Raw genomic sequence first — 19,612 nt, 5'->3', positions numbered from 1 at the left:
AACATATAGGCATATCTTGGAGAGCTTATGGTTCTGTTCCAGATGACTGCAATAAGGCAGATGAAGCAAATCTCATGAAGTTTTAGGTTTTATAGTGCATTTAAAGGTATGTCTATATGATACTGTAGTCTCCTAAGTGTGTGATAGCATTATGTCTAATAAAAAACAATGTACATACCTCAATTTAAAAATTGTTTACTGATTTAGAAAATGCTACCATCATCTGAGCTTTCAGTGACTTGTAATCTTTTTGCTACTGAAGGGTCTTACCTCAGTGCTGATGGCTGCTGACTGATCATGGTGGTGGTTGCTGAAGACTGGGGTGGCTATGGTAATTTTTAAAAATAATACAGCTATTGAGTTTGCCACATCAATTGACTCTTCCTTTCATGAATGGTTTCTCTCTAACATGCAACTGTTTGATAGTATTTTATCCACAGACCTTATTTCACAGTCAGAGTCAGTCTTTCAAATCCTGCTACTGTTTTATCAACTAAGTTTATGTAATATTTTAATTATTTGCTGTCATTTTGTCAGTCTTCACAACATCTTCACCAGGAGTAGTTTCCATCTTAAGAAACCATTTTCTTTGTTAATTCATATAAAACAACTCTCTGTGGAAGTTTTATCATGAGATTGTAGCAATTAGTTACGTCTTCAGGTTCCATTTCTAATTCAAGTTCTCTTGTTAATTCCACCACATCTGCAGTTACCCCTTCCATAAGAAATCTTGAACCCCTCAAAGTCATCCATGAGGGTTGGATCAACTTCTTCCAAGCTCCTGTTAATGTTGATATTTTGACCTCTTTCATGAATTTCCTTAATGACATTTAAAATGGTAAATCCTTTCAAGAAGGTTTTCAATTTATTTTGCCCAGATCCATCAGAGGAGTTAGTATCTATGGCAGCGATAGCCTTAAGAAATGTATTTATTAAAGAATAAGAATTGACAGTTGAAGTTATTCCTTGGTCTGTGAGTTACAGAATGGATGTTGTGTTAGTAGGCATGAAACAACATTAGCCTCACGGTACATCTCCATCAGAGCTCTTGGTGATTAGGTGCATTGCCAATGAGCAGTACTGTTCTAAAAGAAGTCTTTTTTTTCTGAGTATAGATCTCAACAGTGGACTTAAAATATTCAATAAATTATGTTCAAAGTAGATGTGCTGTCTTGCAGGCTTTATTGTTTCATTTATAGAGCACAGGCAGAGTAGATTTAGCATAATTCTTAGGGGCCCTAGGATTTTTGGAATGGTAAATGAGTGCTGACTTCAACTGAAAGTCACCTGCTGCATTAACCCTTAACCAGAGAGTCAGCTTATTTTTTGAAACCAGAAGCCATGCACCAACCATGACTATCTAGCTATGAAAGTCCTAGAAGGCATTGCCTTCCAAGATAGGCTGTTCTACCTATCGAATAAGCTGTCCCATCTACATTGAAAATCTGTTGTTTAGTTTAACCACCTTCATGAATTATTTTAGCTAGATCTTCTGGATAACTCGTTGCAGCTTCTACATCAGTGGGGACAGATTCACTTTGCACTTTTTTTTCATGGAGATGGCTTCTTTGCTTCAACGTCATGTACCAACCTCTGTTCAAAATTTCCTTTTGCAGCTTCTTTACCTCTCTCGGTCTCCATAAAATTAAAGAGAGTTATGGCCTTGCTCTGGATTAGGCTTTGGCTTAAGGGAACATTGTGCTTAGTTTGATCTTCTACCCAGACCACTAAAACTTTCTCCATATCAGCAATAAGGTTGTTTTGCTTTCTTATCATTTGCGTGTTCACTGGAGTAGCATTTTCAAATTCCTTCAACAACTTTACACTCACAGCTTGGCTAACTGGTGCCAGAGGCCTAGCTCTTGACCTACTTTGGTTTTTAGCATGCCTTCCTCACTAAACTTAATCATTTCTAGTTTTTGATGTAAAGCAAGAGGTGTACAACTCTTTTGTTCACTTGAACATTTTGAAGTCATTCTGGTTGTTAATTGGCCTAATTTCAATATTGTTGCATCTCAGGGAATAGGGAGGTGTGAGGAGATGAAAACGTTGGAAACATTGTGAGAATTACCAAAATGTGACACAGAGACATGCAGTTGAAAAATACTTTTGGAAGAATGGTGCCAATGGACTTGCTTAATTGTGAAAAATATAATATCTACCAAGTGAAGTAAAGTGAAGCAGAATAAAACTAGGTATGCCTATACATGGGGCTTCCCTGGTGGCTTACATTGTAAAGAGTTTGCCTGCAATAAGGGAGACCCGGGTTCACTTCCTGGGTTGGGAAGATCCCCTAGAGAAGGAAATGGTAACCCATTCTGGTATTCTTGCCTGGAGAATCCCATGTACAGAGGGGCCTGGTGGGCTACCAGTCCATGGGGTCACAAAGAGTCGGACATGACTGAGCAACTAACATTTTCACTTTATGCCTATACATGTCTTCTTTCCTCTTTGAAAACATTATATTAAAGTATATTATATAACATACAGTTATAGGTAATGGTAACCCACTCCAGTACTCTTGCCTGGAAAATCCCATGGACAGAGAAGCCTGGTAGGCTACAGTCCATGGGGTCGCAAAGAGTCGGACACAACTGAGCGACTTCACTTTCACTTTTCATAGTTCTAGGTAACTGTACAGTTCAGTGACATTTTTACAAGATGAATACACTTATGGTACAACACATGCGTGCGTGCTCAGGCATGTCCAACTCTTTGCGACCCTATGGACTGTCATCCACCAGGCTCTGTCCATGGAATTCTCCAGGCAAGACTACTGGAGCAGATTGCCATTCCCTCCTCCAGAGGAACTTCCTGACACAAGGATCAAACCTGTGTCTCTTACATCTTCTGTATTGGCAGACAGATACTTTACCACTGAGCCACCTGGGAAACCCATCCTTATGGCAGTTCAGTTCAGTCGCTCAGTCGTGTCCGACTCTTTGCGACCCCATGAATCGCAGCACGCCAGGCCTCCCTGTCCATCACCAACTCCTGGAGTTCACCCAGACTCACGTCCATCGAGTCAGTGATGCCATCCAGCCATCTCATCCTCTGTTGTCCCCTTCTCCTCCTGCCCCCAATCCCTCCCAGCATCAGAGTCTTTTCCAATGAGTCAACTCTTCGCATGAGGTGGCCAAAGTACTGGAGTTTCAGCTTTAGCATCATTCCTTCCAAAGAAATCCCAGGGCTGATCTCCTTCAGAATGGACTGGTTGGATCTCCTTGCAGTCCAAGGGACTCTCAACAGTCTTCTCCAACACCATAGTTCCAAAGCATCAATTCTTCAGCGCTCAGCCTTCTTCACAGTCCAACTCTCACATCCATACATGACCTCTGGAAAAACCATAGCCTTGACTAGACGGACTTTTGTTGGCAAAGTAATGTCTCTGCTTTAGAATATGCTATCTAGGTTGGTCATAACTTTCCTTCCAAGGAGTAAGCGTCTTTTAATTTCATGGCTGCAGTCACCATCTGCCGTGATTTTGGAGCCCCCAAAAATAAAGTCTGACACTGTTTCCACTGTTTCCCCATCTATTTCCCATGAAGTGATGGGACCGGATGCCATGATCTTTGTTTTCTGAATGTTGAGCTTTCAGCCAACTTTTTCACTCTCCACTTTCACTTTCATCAAGAGGCTTTTTAGTTCCTCTTCACTTTCTACCATAAAGGTGGTGTCATCTGCATATCTGAGGTTATTGAGATTTCTCCGGGCAATCTTGATTCCAGCTTGTGTTCTTTCCAGTCCAGCATTTCACATGATGTACTCTGCATATAAGTTAAATAAGCAGGGTGACAATATACAGCCTTGACATACTCCTTTTCCTATTTGGAACCAGTCTGTTGTTCCATGTCCAGATCTAACTGTTGCTTCTTGACCTGCATATAGATTTCTCAAAAGGCAGATCAGGTGGTCTGGTATTCCCATCTCTTTCAGAATTTTCCACAGTTTATTGTGATCCACACAGTCAAAGGCTTTGGCATAGTCAATAAAGCAGAAATATATATTTTTCTGGAACTCTCTTGCTTTTTCCATGATACATCACCCAAATCCAAATATAGAACACTGTCCATCAGTCAAGAGGGCTTTTTCACCTTCCTATCAGGCATTAACTCTGTCTATTAAAAAGTCACTGGTATGCTAGCTTCTACTACCATGGTTTGGTCATTTTAAGTTTATGTAAATAAAACCACACAGAGTGTACTCTTTTCTCTGGCTTATTTCACTCTAGACATTATGTCTGAGAAATCTGTCCATGTGGCTGCATATAGCAGTAATTTGTTACTTAAATTGCTGTATAGTATTCTATTGTATAGAAATGTGACCATGTAATTACAGTGAAAGGATATTTTTACCATTTTGCCTATTTTGAATAATGCTATATTTACTAGTTGTGTGTGTGTGTGTGAGCATCATTTTGGGGATGGTACCCAGGGGTAAAATTGCCAACCGCGCATAAGAATGTATACAATCAGTTATGCTCAGCTTTTATAGAAACTGAAGTAGTTTTCCAAAGTGTTTTTGTGTAAGTATGAGCAGTGTAAGAGAATGTTAGTTCTGAATTTGCTAGCCACCACTATTTGTGGTCACACTATCAATCTTCTCAATGTATAGTAGTGTCTTATTGTTGTGCATATTTGCATGCCCTTATAAGTCATGATATTGCCTATCCCTTTATTTTATCATTGGTCACTTAGGTAAGTGTACTATCATTAATGAAATGCTTGTTCAAGTCCTTTGCACATTAAGAAAAAAGTTCTTCCATTTTCTTGCTAATTGGCAGGAGTTCTATTACATCATAGATGAGTACTTTGCCGAGTATATATGTTTAAAATATCTTCTTCCAATTTTGTCTTTTGATGAACATTAGTTCTTCACTTAAATCAAGTCTAAATTGAACATATTTTCATTGATAGCTGTTGCTTTTTGTGTTCTATTTAAAAACTACCTTTCATTTGGTTACAAAATTATTCTCCTATGTTATCTTCTGAGTTGGGGCTAAAAGAAAAGAAGATTAAAATGGAGAAACAACAGAGGGATTAGAGTATTAGATAATCTGCATCATTAGTTTTCCAACTTTGCTGTACATTGAGACATGTGGAAAGTTTTTAAGCCCCCAATGCCCCTGCTGTACCCCAAATCGACTAATAAAGAATCTCTTGGTTTGGTACCCAGGCACTGGTGTATTTTAACTGGATTAGAGAGCATTTAGGTGGGGGGAAAATGAGCAAAGAAAGAACTGCATGGGACCAAGTACTGTGAATGTCAATTCAGGCTAGATTGTGGGCGCCACAGAGTGAAGTAATGGTGACTATCATGGGAATTAAAGCCATGGCTTGTAGAATTTTGAGTCCAGAATAAAGATTCAAATTGAATTCAGCAAATAGCAGGGCTGAAAAAGTTTTTTGAGGAAATTAATATGATTCACTAATCCATTAAGAGGATTAAAGTGGCAGGGGATAGAGGTGGATTGTAAGTGGGGGAAACAAGAAAATTTTCAAATTAGTACCTGTGTTCTGGCTTTTATAACTCTGGTAACTATCAGAAACTGTGTGGTGAATTTCACATGTATGAGATTTTTCTGACAAGAGGATCTAAAGCTACCATCAGATTTTCAAAGGAATCTGAAATTCCCAAAGGCTAACAGCAAGTAAATTAGAGAAGGAAATCAGTTAGTAGTTATTATGTTTTGCCACTTAAAAAGTTATTGAACACCCAAACCATGAAAAGAGAAGACTGATGACAGAGATGTTTATGGGTAGACTAAGAAGTGTCAGAGGCTGAGTGTGTGTGTGTGTGAGAGAGAGAGAGAAAAGGGAAGAGGCAGAGGGGAGGGGAAAAGAATGGTGAAAACAAAACATGAATTAAAAGACAAGATGACAGGAAGAATAGATACATGATTAAGAGGAAAATAATAAGAATGAGTAATGGAAGAGGTATTAAGATTTTATAATTTTATTTATTTATCGGCTGTGCTAGGCCTTTGTTGCTATGGCGGGCTTTTCTCCAGTCGTGGCGAGGGATGACTACTCACTCTCTAGTTGGCAGAGCACAGGCTTTTCATTGTGGTGGCTTCTCTTGTGGTTGAGCGTGGGTTCTAGGGCATGCGGGCTTCAGTAGTTGAAGTTCCTAGGCTCTAGAGCACAGGCTCAATGGTTGTGGCACACAGGCTTAGTTGCTCCACAACAAGTGGGATCTTCCCAGACCAGGAATCGAACCCATGTCTCCTGCACTGGCAGGCAGATTCCTTACCATTGAGCCCCAGCGAAGCCCCCTGAGGTGAAGATTTTAAAACTTGAGTTTGACAGACAATTTGATATATAGACTTGAACTTCTAAATCAATTGTATTGAAATGATCAGATGATCAGAAAGAAAAATCAATAATCAGTTCATGAACGTGAAAGTAAAAGTTGCTCAGTCATTTCTGACTCTTTGCGACCCCATGGACTATACAGTCCATGGAATTCTCCAGGCCAGAATACTGGAGTGGGGCGCCTTTCCCTTCTGCAGGGGATATTCCCAACCCAGGGATTGAACCCAGGTCTTCTGCATTGCAGGTGGATTCTTTACCAGCTGAGCCACAAGGGAAGCCCAATCAATCCATGGTCCTTATATTTTTACTGTAAGCATTCAGTGGGTATAATTTTCATTCTAGCCTCTTGTTCTTTGGTATCAAAAACTCTTTCTTTTATTTTATGCTAGGTGATCTACACATTAAATAAATTTTAAAGTAGGTATTGAAAATAGAATAAGATCCTTTAACAGATTTTAAAAAGTAATTATTTTAAGTGATAAAATTGTGTGCTAAAAGTTTAGATTTAGATGCAACTGTCAAAAAAGCTTAGGAATTCATTACAATTATGAAGGGATACATTTTTTAAACTCATTTTCTCACGTAGAGGTAGGAAAGAATTATTGCACAAAGAGCTGATAGATGAGCTGAATCATATCACTGCTTCACAGATAAGGCTACTGTGAATGAAATAATGTGTTTAATGGGAAAAAGTTGACAGGTTCCTAACTTTAAACATATTACATATGTGTAAAGCCAGAATAATGGCATTTGGTACCCTGGGGTTAAATAAAAAAACTCATGAGAAAAATCATAGACTTGATTTTTGGGAGATTGTGTTCATAAGGTAAAACCACATTCATTTTATGCTAATAAAATAAGCTGAGCATTTCTTGAGTGTAGTCTTTGCAAATAGCCATCATTTCAGAGACTGAGTCATCATAAAGTCTAGCTGTGTTTATCATTATCTTACCACTGATAGCTGGATAGCTACAACTCCAATAAGTCTTTCATGATAATATTAAATTTTTATTTTCTAAGACTTGACAATCTGATAACTTACATAAGGCTAAATATACTAGGTTATAAAAGCTTAGTTTTCTATATCCTCTGTCCTCCTAAGTTTTGATGTTATGCCTTCATATATCTACTAGGCATTCTTGAAATTAGTGAAATTGGAAAACTTTAATCTGCATCCCTATTGTTGGTTATTTTTCCTAGCAGAAGCAAGCTCAGAAATGGTAGATAATTGTTAGGATTTTCTTAGATGAGTGGGTGGGAAAACCAAAGAGGAAGGCAGGGAAAGACATTGAGTGCATTTGAGTTAATAGGCAATGGGATCTGAGCTGAATGAGAAAGTTAGTAAGCATAGGATGAGGTCACCAAGCAGCGAAGAGGTAAAGAAATACCTGGCCACCTCAGATGTGCTGTAGAACCTTGAGAGTGGGAATAGTTAAACAGAATAATAAAAATATAGTATTTATATTTAAAGTGTATGGACTTTTATACCATTGATACTCAGTAAGTACTCTTTCTAGTGCCCACTATTTCCTCCTTACTCTGAGGATAAAGGGAATTTTATGTGTGATATTATTTAACTTTGGTGATTTATAAAAATAAAAAAATACATTATGCTTTAAAATAATTCTTAATGATAAAAATAGATACACAATGGCTAGAGCATGTTAGGAAATGAATGTAATAGAAGGAAGTGACTTTTAAATGATGAAGAAATATTATTTTTACTTTAGTATTCATTGTTAGAGTCTTTGTAATGATTCAATATAATTACAGTGTTCATATTTTTGCAATGTACTGGCTAAGCCCAGTTGAAATTGGAGGATATGAAGTACTAAACCACTGTAAAAGAAATAATATCATGATATTAATAAGTTTGGTATTCCATGTAGATTAAGCAAGCTAAGGTATTAAATTATGGATATCCAAATTATCTTTATTATCATTTTATAGGAGAAGGCAATGGCAACCCACTCCAGTACTCTTGTCTGGAAAATCCCATGGATGGAGGGGCCTGGTGGGCTGCAGTCCATGGGTCGCTAGGAGTCGGACACGACTGAGCGACTTCACTTTCACTTTTCACTTTCATACATTGGAGAAGGAAATGGCAACCCACTCCAGTGTTCTTGCCTGGAGAATCCCAGGGACAGGGGAGCCTGGTGGGATGCCGTCTATGGGGTCGAATAGAGTCAGACAGGACTGAAGTGACTTAGCAGCAGCATCATTTTATAGGAAAACCTACTAAAAGGTAGTATACAAATATACCTAGTATAAACGTGAATAAAAATGTGTGCTATAGTAAATTAGCTTATGATACCAAGTCTTCTTATATAATGAATTCTTTTTGGGTGGGCTTTTATTATTAATATAAAAGTAATAATAAGGAACTAATATATCATAATGGCTTTTGTAAGCATAACTACAACTGCTTTTGTAAAATGCAGGATGATAGGATAAAAACATTAAAATGCACACCATTAATTTTTGATGAATTATAATGCCTGGTATGTTCCAATTAAACCTTGGTCAAATCTATTTTTAGCTTGTTAAAAATTACTTAACTTGGTCAATTTTGATCTTTATTCCCCCTTACTCACCCATAGTGTGGTTGCCCACCTTTTAATGAAGAAGAGAGAAGGACAAATATTAAACAAATAGATGTGAAGAGAGGTTAGCTCTATCATTTACTTCTACCATTGACAAGAGTGTCAGAATTTGTACGTGGATTTTGGTCAATAAAAATAGACTGAAATTTGTGGCAAAGTAAAATGTACCGAAACTCAGATGGAGTATCTGCATGAAACTGATGCCTATGGATGTGTAGGACTCATGAAATTATTAAACGTTTTAATCTTCATCTTTACTCAGAAAAGAAATCAACAGGTCCTACCCTCAAAGACCTTATTATCTAGAAGAATAAGGCAAGGCAAATGTGTGTTCAATAAGTAAAATGATATTCAGGGTGTATGAAGCTGAGAATGCTTTCCTCAGACTAGAGAATTCAAGGCAGCTTCATAAGAAAGATAATACTTCAAAGGAAGCTAGATGGGCAAGTTGGACTGAATTCATCTGGGGAGGGTGTGTGGACCGGTGTGAATAGAGACAAGAGTTGTAGGTGGGGCCAGGATATTCCAGATAGATCAGATCCTGCAAAGGTCTGGAGGTGTGAGGGAATATTTCACATGTTCAATATGAAATATAGTTAAGTATGGCCAGGAGTGTAAGAGAATTATGAGGGATGATGCTAGAATGTTGGGTAGGGGCATATTGTGCAGGGATTTGTATGCTGAGGCAAAGAGTTAGACATTATTGTTCCACTGGAAAAAAGTCATTGAAGAAAAAACAGTGGAAAGATTTTTAAAAAGGCTCCTCTGGTGGCAAAGTGAAAATGGATTGGGCAGTGTATCTGGATGAAAAAGAAAAATTTAGAGACTTAATAAACACATGCAAACTGAAATGGCCAGTGTAACAGAAAATGATGTTTTCAAATACCTTATTGCAACAGAGGAAAGAATCTTTTTCCTCTCATCTTGTCCTTGTGATCTTTCTAAAACGTTAATTTGTATATGTGAAATCAGTGTTTCCTCTAGAGACTCCATCAGAGAGGAATCCACTTAGAGGGTCTTTCAGGTTGTAGGCAGGATCCATTTCCTTGGGCAAGGAGGATGTACATGTCTGCTAAGTTGCGTTAGTCATGTCCAGCTCTTTGTGACCCCGTGGACTGTAGGCCGCCAGGCTCCTCTGTCCATGGGATTCTCCAGGCAAGAATACTGGAATGGGTCGCCATGCCCTCCTCCAGGGGATCTCCCACACCCAGGGATCGAATGTCTCTTATGTCTTCTGCATTGGCAGACCGGTTCTTTACCATTAGCGCGACTATGGAGGACATCAGGTTCTTACTGGCTGTTGGCTAAAAGTTGTTCTCAAATCCCAATGGCTGCCTGTAGTTCCCTGCACTGTGCTGGGTACATGACAGTTTGCATATTCAAGTCCAGCAAGAGAGCATCTCTCCCATCTGGGGACTAATGTAATCCAATTGTATATAATTTAAGGTAATCATGAGAGCCTTTGACTGTGTGGATCACAACAAACTGTGGAAAATTCTTAAAGAAATGGGAATACCAGACCACCTTACCTACCTCCTGAGAAATCTGTGTGCAGGTCAAGAAGCAACAGTTAGAATTGGACATGCAACAACAGACTGGTTCCAAATCAGGAAAGGAGTACGTCAAGGCTGTATGTTGTCACCCTGCTTATTTAACTTATATGTAGAATATATCATGCAAAACGCCCAGCTGGATGAAGCACAAGCTGGAATCAAGATTGCCAGGAGAAATATCAATAATCTCAGATATGCATATGACACCACCCTTATGGCATAAAGTGAAGAAGAACTAAAGAGCCTCTTGATGAACGTGAAAGAGGAGAGTGAAAAAGTTGGCTTGAAACTCAACATTCAGAAAACTAAGATCATGGTATCCAGTCCCATCACTTCATGGCAAATAGATGGGGAAACAGTGGAAACAGTGACAAACTTTATTTTTGGGGGCTCCAAAATCACTGCAGATGGTTATTGCAGCCATGCAATTAAAAGACACTCCTTGAAAGAAAAGTTATGACCAAACTAGACAGCATATTGAAAAGCAAAGACATTACTTTGCTAACAAAAGTTCATGTAGTCAAAGCTATGATTTTTCCAGTAGTCATGTATGGATGTGAGAGTTGGACTATAAAGAAAGCTGAGTGCCAAAGAATTGATGCTTTTTTAAATTTTTTTTTATTTTTAAACTTTACAATATTGTATTGGTTTTGCCAAATATTGAAATGAATCTGCCACAGGTATACATGTGTTCCCCATCCTGAACCCTCCTCCCTCCTCCCTCCCCATACCATCCCTCTAAGACAGAAATATAGATCAATGGAACAAAATAGAAAGCCCAGAGATAAATCCACGCACATATGGACACCTTATCTTTGACAAAGGAGGCAAGAATATACAATGGATTAAAGACAATCTCTTTAACAAGTGGTGCTGGGAAAACTGGTCAACCACTTGTAAAAGAATGAAACTAGAACACTTTCTAACACCATACACAAAAATAAACTCAAAATGGATTAAAGATCTAAACGTAAGAATTGATGCTTTTGAAATATAGTGTTGGAGAAGACCCTTGAAAGTCCCTTGGACTGCAAGGAGATCCAACTGGTCAATGATGAAGGAAATAAGTTCTGAATATTCATTGGAAGGACTGATGCTGAAGCTGAAACTCCAATAGTTTGGCCACCTGATGCAGAGAACTGACTCCTTGGAAAAGACCCTGATGGGGATGACAGAGGATGAGACGGTTGGATGGCATCACCAACTCCATGGACATGAGTTTGAGCAAGCTCTGGGAATTGGTGATGGACAGGGAAGCCTGGCGTGCTGCAGTCCAAAGAGTAGGACCCGAATGAGTAACTGAACTGAACTGAATCATGAGAATGATATCCCATCATCTTTGCCATTTTTCTATTGGTTTTTATTAGTTGGGAGGAAGCCACAAATTCTGCTTGCATCCAGAAGAATGGGATTATTGAAGGATATGCCTCAGGAGGCCATCTTATACTGTATCCTCCATACATACATTGATGAAGCTTTTGATCAAAAGTGAGAATCTAATAAGTAATCCTGTTAAAATGGAACAATCTGTTATACTTCAGGGGCTTTCCTAGTGGCTCAGATCGTAAAAAATCTGCCTGCAATGCAGTAGACCTGGTTTCAATCCCTGGGTTGGGAAGATCCCCTGGAGAAGAAAATAACTACCCACTCCAGTATTCTTGCCTGGAGAGTTCCATGGACAGTGGAGCCTGGCAGGCTACAATCCATGGGGTCGCAGAGTCAGACACAGTTGAATGACACACACACACATACACACACATACATTATGTTTCAGAGAGTGATCTTTTAAAAATACAATTGGAATCATCATCTGTAACTATACCCTATTTTCCTCCTGCTTATAACATTCTGTAATTTTCTAACACACTTGGAGTAAAGGCCAAAGTCCTCATCAAGGTTTATAGACAAACTTGAGTTGGCCCCTATTAAATCATTTCCTGTGATTTCCCTCTTTGCCCTTGTGCTCCAGTCATATTCTGAATTTTCCTAGATGTGTGCCTTTGAAATAATTATTCCCTCTCCCTCCTTACCTTCTCCTTGTCAGTGCCAACTCAAAGTCAATGTAAATTTTCCAGAAAGGCTATAATCTAGAATTTTACCAGTCATCGTTGAGTATAACCTGGTTTCTATTGTCTTTTGGAATCAGGAATTGATGGTATTTTCTTCTGGTCTATACTGCTTTTGCTGGTTAGCCTCCACCTCCTCTACAGTTGAATATAAATTCTATAAGAACAAAGTCTTAATGTGTGTAGTTCACCCAGAGCAGTTTGTTTCATTGGTGGGGCACAATATTTATTTGTTGAATGAATGAAAATCCCCTATAAATCTTCTCTGGAAGCAGCTTTTGTCATTACTTGGGAAATCAGATTTGAATTATAAAAAATACTTATTTTACTTCATGTGTTTTTGGTTTGACTCTCTACATAAATTGTCAAAATCTTAGCAAATATTGTAACTTGCATTTCTTTAGTAATTACCGTAAAAACCTCATGCTCTGAGAACATTATTTTTAATGCTGAATATATGTTGCATGTTTGTCTGGACATAACCATTATTTTCACTGAGTTGCAGTTGTGAATTAACTATTTGCCTTATTTACTGATTAGCAAGTCATATTGTTGCTTACTAAATGTATTTCAACCATGTAAATGATTTCTTATTCCAATAAAAAATAATGAAGAAACTGATTGCAGCTATGATTCACTTGCATTCTTAAAGAAATCCATTAATGGCAATGCTATAAGATTAAGACTATTCAAATGTGCTTTAATACAAATACCCCAGGAATTTTAGTGATTTTAGGAGTATGCTACTACCTTTGAAAGGGATGTGATAATGCCATTACCAATAAAAAGAAAGACTCTTGATCAAGTAAATATATTCTGGGACTCCTTCTAGCTTGTGCAGTGCTGCCTGGTGAGGAGCTTGATAAGAGGTTGGTTTGTGTTTGGAGTGCAATCTATACTACTGATGATGTGGACTGGAGAATATAGAAATCTGGAGAGGAACTGGATGAATAATGAGTTGCACAGAGCTTTTATCTTTTCTTTTTTTTTTAGGGAAGCTATTCAACATTGAAAAATGTAGTAAATTTTTTTTAATATCAAGAAATTAGCTTTAATCAATTCCTCTAAGATTAAGAATAAAACAAGGCATGTTTTCTTTTCAGGAGACAAGACTGAAACTTGAACTTACAAAGCATACTTAAATATGCAGAGATTCATAGACACACTCATTTAATACCTTGTAACACAGTAGCTTGAAAAGAAGTATGCAAAAATTTATATATAATTAAGATCAAGGTGTAAAAAATGCCGGCAGTGGACTCTCCAGTAAATGCCTATTATCAGAAACTCACCTGAAGGAGCAAAGCTAGAGGAAGGTAATTAATTTTCAAGATTGAAAGTGTTATAATAGCAATTGTCCTTTTTGAGGTATATAATTGAATTTTCAAGAACATAGAGTCATCTACTTTTAAAGGTGAAAACAAAGAATGTGTATGGATTTATGACATTTCCCAAGCATCATTTTTATTTTTTAATGAAGAGATTCAAACTATTAATCTAGGTGAGATGTATATAATGACTGATCAAATTGTATCTTGGAACAGGCTGTCTAAATAGCTTATGGTCACACACAGTGACAAAGAGTTTTAATAGGTTTCATCAGCAAGGACTTCATGAATGAAAGAAGGGATAATTTCTCTTCCTATATGAGATAGGTTCTTTTCTTTCTGATGCTACCACCTCAAAAAATCTTTTCATGAATTATATAAAGCTTACAGCACTACATTCAGTCAGATAGTACTTGCATGCCCTTCAGTGATAAAGTTTCAAAGAAAGTCCTTCTCCTTGGTGAAAAAGGAGGGAGGGGAAAGAAAGCTTCATTCACTGTAGCACAGTATACAGGGCCAAGTGTTGTGCTGCATTATAGGTTTTGTGTGTGTGCTCAGTCACTCAGTCATGGCTGACTCTTTGAGACCCCATGGACTGCAGCCCACCAGGCTCCTCTGTCCATGGGATTTTCCAAGAAAGAATACTGGAGTGGGTTGCCGTTTCCTATTCCAGGGGATCTTCCTGACCCAGGAATTGAACTTGAGTCTCTTCCATCTCCTGCATTGGCAGGTAGATTCTTTACCACTGAGCCACCTAGGAAGCCCACTATAGGTTTACATAGATAATAAAATACAAAGTTTTCTTGCACGTTGGTGTTTTCCATCTGTTGAATAAACAAACAGGTTTTCTGTTTTTGTCATTTTTAAAACAACTTGTGCTAAGTCTCTAAATGAACAGTGTTCTCGATGTAAAGCAATGGAAAACTTGTTTAGAGAGAATGTTTTGAGAGGGCTTGTTTTGAGGGTGGGTGGGTTGGCTTTTAAGCTAAGATTTAAAAGACATGGCGGAGAAATCACTGGGTGAAAACAAGTGAATATGGCTTTATATGACGCAAGAGAAAAAAGAAGGAAGGTCACTAGAGAGATGAGTCGCCCCCTGCAGATGGGTCAGTTAAGAACAATGACACACAGTCATTAGATTAGGAACAGGAAGGGTTATAAGTTGCTTTGGCAAGAGCAGTTTCAGTTGAGGGTAGAGAACGAAATTCAAATTGCTCAGAATTGAGGAATGAATGAGGGCAAGGCTGGTGGTAGTAAAAGGAAAGCCATGAATACAACCAATATCAAAAGCAACTTATATAGTCAATTTCATGTTGTTGTATGATCTAAACACTTGACAACACAAGTTGTAATTAGTAGCATTATTCCATGGTAGGTTATCATAAGACAGTATTACATAACCATTAAATGTAATATGAGAGAATATTTAACAATATATGAAAAAGCTCACTCATTTATAAATTGAAAAGTGGAATGTAATATTGGCTATGCAGAAGTCTTTTAAATATATGACTCTAACACATCTGCCTATGACTATATAGATATAAAAAAAGGTGGAACTTTCATGGTGGTCCAGTGGTTAAGACTGATGATGGTGGAGGTTCAGTTGCTAAGTGGTGTCCGACTCTTGTGACCTCATGGACTATAGCCCACCAGGCTCCTCTGTCCATGGGATTTCCCAGGGAAGAATATGAATGGGTTGCCATGCCCTCCTCCAGGGGATCTTCCCCACCCAAGGACTGAACCTAATTGTCTTGCATTGCAGGTGGATTCTTTACCCACCAGCCACCAGGAACACCCCATGGTTAAGACTGCTGCTGCTGCTAAGTCGCTTCAGTCCTTTCCGACTCTGTGTAACCCCATAGATGGCAGCCCACCAGGCTCCACCATCCCTGGGATTCTCCAGGCAAGAACACTGGAGTGGGTTGCCATTTCCTTCTCCAATGCATGAAAGTGAAAAGTGAAAGGGAAGTCGCTCAGTCATGTCCAACTCTTTGCAACCCAATGGACTGCAGCCCACCAGGCTCCTCCGTCCATGGGATTTTCCAGGCAAGAGTACTGGAGTGGGTGCCATCACCTTCTCCAATGGTTAACACTACGCACTGCCAATGCCAAGGGGAACTTGGATTTGATTTCTGATCAGGAAACTAAGATCCCACATGCCATACACTGCAGCCAAAAGGTAAAACAAATAAAAGAAATAGAGAAAGATGTCAATATTAGATACCATTATTTTATATTATGTTCTATATATATGTGTGTGTGTGTAAATGTAACTACAAGAGTTCATATTCATTGACTATAAACAGGTGTTATATAAGTATAAACAGTCGTCATCTCTGGGTGATTGTTTTATTGACATTAATGTTTAACAATGAATGTGTATCTTATAATCACAAGTTAGAGATTAAGCATCATAAAAAAAAATGTAACAAGCTCTAAACTCACATAGACTTGCTTCAAGTCTATGCTCTGGTAGTCACTAATTTATCTTCCCCAAGTTACTCTTTAATCCTCTGTGAAAGGAGAATTAAAATAGATGGCTTGTAAGGTTTGCAAGATCATATTAACAATATATTAAAAGTTCTAGCACTTTAAAAATGATTATGCTGTCAATAATTTACTGGTACAGGCTGAATGTTTGTGTTCCTTCCAAATTCATATGTTGAAACCTAATCCTCAATGTGATGGTAATTGGAAGAGGGACTTTTGGGAGGTGATTAAATTTTGAGTGTTGAACTTTCAAGAATGGGATTAGTGCCCCCAGAGTGTTCCCTGCCCACTCTGCCATGTGAAGACATACCAAAAATATATCTGCCCATGAATTAGGAAGCGGGCTGTCACTAGATGCCAGATCTTCCAGCATGGTGATTTTGGACTTTACAGCCTCCAGAACTATGAGTAATAATTTTTTAAAAATGACCTGATTGGTGCTGTTTTTGTTGTAACAGTCCCAACAAACTAGGGCACCTCCATAGATTTTTTTAAAAGTTATATATTCTTATATGTATATATGGGCTTCCCTGGAAGCTCAGCTGGTAAAGAATTCCCCTGCAATGCAGAAGACCTTGGTTTGATTCCTGGGTCAGGACGATTCTCTGGAGAGGGATGGGTTACCCACTCCTGTATTCTTGGGCTTCCCTGATGGCTTAGATGGTAAAGAATTTGCCTGCCATGCGGGAGACCTTCATTCGATCCCTGCATTGGGAAAATCCCCTGGAAGAGGGCATGGAAACCCACTCCAGTATTCTTGCCTGGAGAATCCCCATGGACAGAGGGAGCCTGCAGGCTACAGTCCATGGGGTTGCAAACAGTCAGATATGACTGAGTGACTAAGCACAGAACAGCACATATGTATACATACTACAATATGTATACATAATTTTAATATGTATGGAAAAGTGAAATTGAGAATGTTAGTCTCTCAGTCTTCTCTGACTGTTTTTGACCCCATGGACTGGAGCCCACCAGGCTCCTATATCCTTGGAATTCCCCAGGCAAGGATACTGGAGAGGGTAGCTATTCCCTTCTCCAGGGGATCTTCCCAACCCAGGGATTGAACCTGGGCCTCCTGCATTGCAGGCAGATTCTTTACCATCTGAGCCACTAGGGAAGTATGTATCATATATATCATATATCTTCAGTAGGATGTATTAAAAAGAACAATGGTGTAATAAACTAGGGAAAGAAGAGAATTTCAAGTAAACTAATGGAATTATTAGGTATAGTTGGTACAATTCTATATGGTCTTATACTTTTAGAATAAAAATAGTAATTTTTAATTTTTAATTAATTTTTCGGTTTTACCACCCATAATATATATCCTTCAAAGATTTTTTGTAATTTTAGGTATATTCAGGAAGTATCCTGTCATCACTGACTATGTGCTTACATATTCTACAAAACCCAAATGTGATTCATTGAGGTGTCAAAGGTGTAATTATGCTTCTGGAATTTGGAGTGTAGAAGGATCTAAAAGCGAAATGAAAAGACCAATTATAAATTGGGCCTACAAAAATGAAAAGCAGTGATTTTTCTGCACTACTTTATAAAAAACAGAATCAGGTCATTCAGTTATTTTTACTTTAAGGTTAGGTTAGAAGATTAACTCCTTTTCTTCTTGTGATTAAGTTTGTGCAGGTTTTATAGTAAAATTTATGTCTTCTTTAAAAGTTATAGCAAAAGAGAATAAAGTTTTCCTCACCTGAGGCTACTATGAAATTGCAACTCAGAGGGAATTTCTCTTTCATATACCTTCTGTCATCAATGCAGGTTCATAAATTTCAGCTTTTTGTTTGAGTGTTCTATAAAAATGGAAATCTAAGTTGAGTTTGGTATATGCCTATTTATTTATATAAAAAGCTGTGTATACCACATATGTCCATTAATGATCTTTTGCTATATTTATTACTGCTAAGCAAGTCTGATATTTTGGCACACAGATGAAGGTGTTGGCAGACACATTCCCTTCCATTAAGGTAGTTGTAATCTGTGATAATATGGATGAAAACAGCCACAAACCACATAAAGAGTATTCAGGCAAAAATATGATACCAACTTTGAATAAGAAACAAAAGTAATAAACTGAGGGTTTGGTGCATTTTGGAAGAAATCAGCAAAGTAGTAATAGATGCATATGTAAATAAGCTCAGAAAAAGATTGTTATCCTCTCCTGTGTTCCTGGGGAGAAATTCAGGGAAATTATGGGACTTCAGTGATAGTTTGAACAGTAAAAGGAAATACATCGGAGAGAGCTTTGGGGTAGGTACTGTTGATATCACATAGATTTCCCGCTTTACAGTGATGAGTTTCATCCACTGAGGATAAAATTGGATTATATATCAACTCTCAAAGTACAGTTATATGATGGAGTTATTATCACCAACCATTAAGAGTCCCATTGCTGGATTTGCTAAGACAGCAGAGAGCAATATGAACAAAACATCTGGTATTATTTAAAAGCACATCCTTTGCTGTCAGGAGATTCCATTACTGGCTTGGCTACTCCATCATAACAATCTCTAAAGCTTTCTTTTTCTTATCTGCAAAACAGGCAGAGTAAATAGTCCTTGCAAACTCTCTTGTACTATCAGTAATGGTCCATGGTTCGGATTCACCATCAAACCCATGAGACACAGTATCTTTTAACCAGTACCAACTTTTTTGTTTTTGTTTTTAACTTTAAGAAAACTTCACATAGCAGCAATATGGCAGAGGCTATGGATTCTGCATGACTACTTTTTTTTTTTTTGCATGTACTACATATATTTATACATATATTTGGTTGCACCAGGTCTTAGTTGCAGCACATGGGATCTTTGATCTTCTTTGATGCCTGCATTTTTTTTGTTTTGTTTTGCTTTGTTTTTCATTTTGGCATGTAGGATCTTTAGTTGCAACATGCAAACTCTTAGTTCCGGCATGTGAGATCTAGTTCCCTGACCAGGGATCACACTCAGACCTCCTGATTGGGAGTGCAGACTCTTAGCCACTGAACCACCAGGGATCACACCAGACCTCCTGAATTGGGAGTGCAGACTCTTAGCCACTTAACCACCACTCCCAATTCAGGAGGTAATGGATCCGGTAATGGATCCATAACATGTACTGCTTTTGATGTCCCAGTCACTTCATACTTGGGGCACTGTGATCAAAGATGCTGGACAACCTAGGCTTAGAGAGTAATCAATGCCTGCAATCCCTTTAGCTTTTTCCTTTAGTCATAGTCACCTCAGGTGCTCATAGTTA

General features: G+C 38.2%; 1 pseudogene; it reads right to left on the bottom strand.

The window, feature by feature from the left end:
• Nucleotides 1-203: 203 nt before the first annotated feature.
• LOC133246738 (tigger transposable element-derived protein 1-like) lies at nt 204-1,976 on the bottom strand (annotated as a pseudogene).
• Between the last annotated feature and the right edge of the window lie 17,636 nt (nt 1,977-19,612).

The sequence above is a fragment of the Bos javanicus genome, chromosome 4, assembly GCF_032452875.1.
Source record: "Bos javanicus breed banteng chromosome 4, ARS-OSU_banteng_1.0, whole genome shotgun sequence".
Lineage (NCBI taxonomy): Eukaryota > Metazoa > Chordata > Mammalia > Artiodactyla > Bovidae > Bos > Bos javanicus.
This window is presented reverse-complemented; position numbering and strand designations above follow the sequence as displayed.